The sequence below is a fragment of the Uranotaenia lowii genome, chromosome 3 (genome assembly GCF_029784155.1).
Source record: "Uranotaenia lowii strain MFRU-FL chromosome 3, ASM2978415v1, whole genome shotgun sequence".
NCBI lineage: Eukaryota > Metazoa > Arthropoda > Insecta > Diptera > Culicidae > Uranotaenia > Uranotaenia lowii.
In genome coordinates this window covers 110101422-110109358 of record NC_073693.1, presented here as the reverse complement: position 1 = coordinate 110109358, position 7937 = coordinate 110101422, and positions in this window count along the sequence as shown.

Below are 7937 nucleotides of genomic sequence, written 5' to 3'. Positions count from 1 at the left end.
ACAAATCGGAGCAATTCCTCATAAAAAAATTTGGACTACCAGAAATCAAGCATCCCTTACAACCCGAAACAAATACCAGAACCTCAATAGTTGATTTTAAATCGTGGAAAGACTTTTTGAAAAATAAGTCTTGTAGATCATCCCCTGGAACAGACAATATTAGTTACGGCATGCTAAAAAGCATAGATCTAATAACCGTCACTAAAATAATAGATTTGCTTAATCAAATGTGGCGAAATGCAGCATTAGAAGAAAGCCTAAAAGAGATAAAGATCGTACCTGTATTAAAACCAAATAAACCTCCAGAAGATATTGGTTCAAGTAGACCTATAGCTCTTCTTCCAACTTTAGTAAAAAACTATCAATGCAGCTGTATTACAAGACATTCATCTGACATGTGCCAACAACAAAATTCTCCCAGATCATTCATTTGGATTCCGCAAAGGAATGTCTACAGAGCACTGTGTAACATTTGCTACAAACTTTATTATGACTTCTAGAAGAGAAGGATTCACTACCATTGGGGTATTTTTCGACTTTTCTAACGCTTTCAACAGTGTAAATACTGATAAACTAAAAACAATTATGCTTGATTACGGATTCCAACGTGATACAATAACCTGGATTTACAATTTTCTGATCAACAGAAAAATGATAATTCGTACTGATCAAGGAAATGTAGAGCATATAACAAGCTGTGGAGTTCCACAGGGAGATATCTTATCACCTGTTCTCTTTAATATTTACACTGCATCTCTTCATGAAACCAATATGTACAAAGATATAATCACCCTACAATTTGCGGATGATTTCATGAAGATAGTAAGAGCGAAATCATTAGAAAAAGCAATCCGGAAAATGCAAGTAGAGATCAACAATCTATCGACCAAATCTTCAGAACTAGGACTGACACTGAATAGCGCGAAAACTAAAGCGATGCTGTTCAAACAATCAGGAAAAACCCTTCCTCTCATCCTGGATGGAGAGCCCTTGGAAACAGTAACAAATTATAAATATTTAGGCATCACACTAGACCAAACACTACGTTATGGAATCCACATTAAAACGTTAAAAAAATCCTTTATTGATAGACAGAACATGTTGAAAATAATAGGAGGAATTAAACATGGAGGAACACCAAAAGTTATGATCATGTTTCACAAAGCCTTATATGGAAATTTTTTAAATTATGGTGCCATATTATATGGAAATGCAGCAAATACGTATAGTAACATGCTCGAAACAATTAACAGGCAAGGGTTGCGCATAGCAACGGGATGTACAAAAACAACCCCAGTAAACACCCTAGCAGCATTGAGTGGAGAAGGACCTCTTACATTTAAACGGGAACTATTTGCCAAGAAAAGAATTGCCCAACATATATTTAAAAATGATCTTATAGCACAGCAGTTACATTCACTTGACATGGATAACCTTAAAAGAGAATCACAGTATTCCTTCATTGAAAAAATGTATATCAGAAACTTCGACGAATTTAAAAAACTGTACATACAATCAAGGACTTGTAGCATAATCAAACTCACAGTTGAAGATAAAATCACAGGGTGTACTCAAACGAAAAATAAAACATCTCCAATCATCCTAAAATCACTTACGGACGAAATGATTAGGACAAAATATCTCCTCTATGACCACTGGTACACAGATGCTTCCAAAAGTGGAGTTAAATGTGGTATTGGAATCTTTGGTACTTCTTCGAACACAAATATCAGCCTTGCTTTGGCACAGGAAGTTAGCATCACTTCAGCTGAACTTCTTGCAATAAGAGTCGCACTGGAACAGATACCTGATGACAACGAAAAAAATGCAGTAATATTTACAGACTCACAGGCCGCTTGTAAAATCTTAAAAAGAGATAACAAGAATAAAACCTTCGATCAAGTAACCTACGCTATATGTACCCTATCATTAAACAAACGAGCAACCATACAATGGTTACCTTCACACATTGGAATTCAAGGAAATGAAAACGCCGACCTTCTCGCAAAACAAGGACTGGAATCACCGGCCATTCTAGAGAACAAACTTCGTTTAGATGACGCATATCAGCGTTATAAAAAGGACTATATCTTTAATAATAATCAGTGGTACAGAGACATAGCTACACACAAACTTAAGGGATTGAAATTTTATCAATTTCAAAATAATTTCGAAATAAAACCCTGGTACTACAATTCAGAAATGAATAATATTCAAATTCGTAAAGCGAATAGACTATTGAGCGGCCACGATTACTCGCCATACTACCTTGGCCTCATGCGTATAAATGACACAAAATTATGTGATATGTGTGGTGTAAATTTTACGACAGAACACGCTCTATTCAGATGTATCCAATATAACCACATTCGAAACCATTACGATTGGGAAAATTATACAAATCTATTCGAAATGATAAATAACTTTGATGAAGAAAAAATCAAAGAAGTCCTACACAGTAAACGAAAATTACCGAGTTCGGTAATTTTTTTACCGAAATCCTAACATGTGTAAATCGTTAAACTGTTCGGTAATTTTTTCGGTAAAAAATAAACGAACATCGGTAAATCGATTCTTCATTTACCGATGTTCGTTTATTTTCTACCGAAAAAATTACCGAACAGTTTAACGATTTACACATGTTAGGATTTCGGTAAAAAAATAACCGAACTCGGTAATTTTCGTTTACTGTGTAAGTTTCTTAGAAAAAACAAGATTTAATATTTGAACAAAATATTCAATATCGACACACTGTGTCTTCGAAAAATCTTATAAGAAACTATGCATAGTGGTTATATAGAGTAACACACTCTCGGCCAACATATCAAATCAATACATACATACAAGATCAACTCCCTACTCAACCGAGTGGTGAGTTTAGCAGACTCGCAAGGAGCTTGAGTCTGATGGGAAAAAAATCCGTAGAGTAAAAATAAAATCCGCTCACAGGTAGGCTGATTTTAAATCCTTGAGTCGGGAAGAGTCTCTTGGTTTTGACTCGCTTGAGTATTTTATTTTGACTCGCTTGAGTATTTTTTTTTGACTCGCTTGAGTATTTTTGTTTTGACTCCGATTCTTTTCGGCTAGCTTGATTTTTTTAGATTTTGACTCAAGGTTTTTCTGGCTTGCTGGAGTCGTTTGATTTTGACCGGCCTGAGTCGTTTTTTCTACTCGCTTGAGGCGTATGGAGTTTGGATTCTGGCTCGGCTCGTCGTTCGTGTGGAGTGCACTGGTGTGGTAGAGATGATTGATTCCTTTACCTGTATTATACCGGGACAAGCGTCGGTTGTCTGGTTTGAACCAAATTTGTTCTATTCGCGCTGTTTGCTTGCGTCGCTGATTGTAGTGCGCTATATAAATTACAAGAAAGTTTTTAATTTCTATCTGTAAATATAATTCATTTAGAAATTGTTTTGAAAAATGACGGCATAAGCCAATTAAACTTGTAATCATACAAGAAACAATACGTTTAATTGAGTTATTATTTATTATGGTCCACTTTTAAATTTTCAAAACTACTTAACATTTTTAATTGATCATTGCGAAATTGCGTTTTGAAATTCTCAAACTGTAATTCAAAATTAAGAATTCCCCTTCAAAAATTCTTAATTTGACATTTTTAATACAAATTTATTAAAATTTTATTATTTATATTAAAATTTTTGAAATTCGTAACTCAGGGTTGAAAATGAGCCCTCAAAATTCACAATTCCTTAATCGAAATTCAAACTTCAACCATCAGAATTCAAAATTAAAATTCAAAATTTGAAATTCGAATCTCAAAATTCAACCTACAAAATGCAAAATTGGAAATTTCAGATAGCAGATTTCAGAAATCAAAATTATAAATCAAAAACACAATATTTGAAATTTAACATTCAAAATTCCATATCAAAATTTTTGAATTCATAGTTTAAAATGAAAAATCTTAAATTTCAAATCAAAATCCAATTTAAAAATCAATTTTAAAAATTTAAAATTTAAGATTGCCAATTCTAAATTCAATTCAAAATTCCAAATTCCAATTTCACAATTCAATAAACAAAATACAAAACAATTCAAAATTTTAAATATAAAGTTTAAATTTGAAATTCAAATTTCCAAATTTTTAATTCTTAATTCGTAATGCTCAACTTAAATTTCCAAATGCAAAATTCTAGATCAAAAATTTAAAATTTACAATTCAATGAAAAATTCTGAGTTATTAATTCTGTATTTCGAATGATGAATTGTGGAATTGAAATTTTGAATTACTTTCGAACAGTTATTGGATATTATTCATGATCTAGAAGTGCTCATGATGTTGTAGTACAGTAGTTTTATGATTTAATAACGGTCGAAAAAAATTTCACCTTGAATATAACGAATCCGTGAATTTGGCGAAACCAAAAATTCAGGTGGAAAAAAGTATTTTTAGTGTCTTTAATTAATAATTTATAATATTTTCAGTGGTGAAAAGGTTTTGTATCAATAAATTTTGATCATAAGATGTAATGTAAGATTACTAAACACAAAGGATCGATTTCAGTTCAAATTATTCATCTTTTTAACAATTTTAAGATATTTTCTTGAAATAAAAACATGTTGAATATCAATTTTATAGTCTTCATCTAATTAAAGTGAATTATTAAGTTTTTATAGAAATTTAACAGTCAATATATCTTATGTCAATTTTGAAAAAGAGTTCAACGAAAAATGCATCAAAAAAAAATTCTTCTGCAAATTTCAATTTTTTTTTATTTTAATTTTCACACCTTTGATTAACTAAAAAGTTTACCTTGTCGAAAAACATTTCGAATTTTACTTAATCCTTTGTTTTTCATATTTTTTTTTTTTTTTTTTTTGTTTCGATTATAGTCGTTTTAACATCTTCATGTCATTCGCGACTTATATCAACGATGAAGTTGGCGGACAAGTCATTGAAAAACTTATACGGTACAACTGTGATCGATGTTTACTCTTGGGCTCGAACTCACGGACATCGGCTCAGAAAGCAACTGACTTGCCAACTGAGCTATATCCCAAGCCCTTTTGTTTTTCATATGAATTTGAAAAAAAAAAACTAAGGTCCTGGAAATGGTTTCTGAACGATTTCTCAAAAAGCGTGATAAAATCAAAACAAAAACCGTGAAAAAATGGAGCGTGAATTTGGCGAGTTTTGATAAAATCGAACAGTGATAAAATTGAAAAAACTATGACTGTAATTATTGAATTTGGAATATGTTATTTTGAATTTTCAATGAAGAATTTCGATTGTAAATTTCGTATTTTGAAAAAAAAGAATTATGAATGTTAAATATAAAATTTTGAATGTTGAATTTTGAATATAACATTTTGAATGTTAAATTTAAATTATTGAATTTTGAAAGTTTTGAATTTCAGTACTTAAATTTGAATTTTGAATTTCTTAATTTGGATTTTGAATTTTAAATTTAAGTTTTGATTGATTAATTTCAAATATTGTGTTTTCAATTTCTAATTTTAATTTTTGAATTATATTTTTTGCATTATAATTTTGAATTTTCAATCTGGAATTTGGAATTTATAATTATGCATTTTGTAGGTTTAATTTGGAAATTTGAATTTCGAATTTTGCATTTTAAATTTTGGTTTTGATTTTTTTTCTGGAATATTGAATTTATAATTTGAAAATTTGATGGCTGAAGTTTGAATTTTTAATATGGAATTTGGAATTGGGAATTTTGCATTTTAAATGCTTATTTTTGACTTTAAGTTATGAATTTTAAAATTTTAAGTGTCAATCTTAAATTTGTATTAAAAATATCAAATTTAGAATTTTTGAAAGTGAATACTTTATTTCGAGTTAAAGTTTTAAAATTTCAAACGCAATGATCAATAAAAATGTTAAGTAGTTTTGAAAATTTAAAAATAGACCATAATAAATAATAACTCAATTAAACGTATTGTTTCTTGTATGATTACAAGTTTAATTGGCTTATGCCGTCATTTTTCAAAACAATTTCTAAATGAATTATATTTACAGATAGAAATTAAAAACTTTCTTGTAATTTATATAGCGCACTACAATCAGCGACGCAAGCAAACAGCGCGAATAGAACAAATTTGGTTCAAACCAGACAACCGACGCTTGTCCCGGTATAATACAGGTAAAGGAATCAATCATCTCTACCACACCAGTGCACTCCACACGAACGACGAGCCGAGCCAGAATCCAAACTCCATACGCCTCAAGCGAGTAGAAAAAACGACTCAGGCCGGTCAAAATCAAACGACTCCAGCAAGCCAGAAAAACCTTGAGTCAAAATCTAAAAAAATCAAGCTAGCCGAAAAGAATCGGAGTCAAAACAAAAATACTCAAGCGAGTCAAAAAAAAATACTCAAGCGAGTCAAAATAAAATACTCAAGCGAGTCAAAACCAAGAGACTCTTCCCGACTCAAGGATTTAAAATCAGCCTACCTGTGAGCGGATTTTATTTTTACTCTACGGATTTTTTTCCCATCAGACTCAGGCTCCTTGCTAGTCAGCTCAACTCACCACCGAAGAAAAAATCATACGTGCTGTGTTGAGCAGATTTTCTAGTCATCTAATTTGACTCTACTCACCACTTGAGCGATTTTTTTTCGGAGCGAGTATGCGGTGCTTGGTGAGTAAGGTTCAAAAAGGAATCTTGATTTTATTTTACTCTCGCTCAGCCTGGGGTGGATTTTTTTTCTGTTCCGCCTCACACTCACGTTCGTTTGAGCCGATTTTTACTCGTTGAGTTGATTTTTTGCAAGCTTGAATAAAGGTCATATTTGCTTTACAATTTTTAAGTCCATCTTGCTTTTACTGAACCATTTGAAACATTTAGAGGCATTAAGGTTAAAACACCCATAATTCCATTTTTCGATGTGTGTGGTGGCTCAAATAGCCATCATTTTATTACTCGGAAGAATTCACACAAGATCGGTCTTTTGGTTCAAAATTTTCAAGTCCGGACATGCTTTCTCTGAACTATTTAAAAAATGTAAGGAACTGAGGGTAAACAGTCAAAACTCCCTTTTTCGAAGCTTGCGAAGGCTCAACAGCCTTCATTCGATTTTCCAAAAAATAAAAACACACACACACACACACACACACACACACACACACACACACACACACACACACACACACACACACACACACACACACACACACACACACACACACACACACACACACACACACACACACACACACACACACACACACACACACACACACACACACACACACACACACACACACACACACACACACACACACACACACACACACACACACACACACACACACACACACACACACACACACACACACACACACACACACACACACACACACACACACACACACACACACACACACACACACACACACACACACACACACACACACACACACACACACACACACACACACACACACACACACACACACACACACACATATGATTTTCTCATGAAAATTAAGAATTCAACAATTTTATGCCAACCATACTCAAAAACGGGCTCGTGGAGACAAGTAGTATATGGCTAAGATTGTTGTACTTGGATCAAGCTTCAAGATGTTATATTTGGTTCATGGTTCCACTTGCCCCATTTTATCATAGAAATTGCGAACCCGAAAGTTGAGCTGTAGCTAACAGGAAAATCAAATTGATTCAAAATACATAAAAGTAATTCTAAGATAGCCTCTGTTTTGAAATCAAACAGCGGTATCCTCATAAAATTTTATATTTAAAGCTCTCGCAATCGTTTTTTGACCCTTTATAAAAATTGATCAGTTGAAATTTTCAATATCGTTTTAGAAAAAATCAACAATTCAAAAATATTTACAACTTTGACGCGTAACAACATAAAAATATTGGAAAAACCACCTTTCTCCTTATATATTTGAATTGAAACGATAATTTTAATGTTTCTGAATAAAG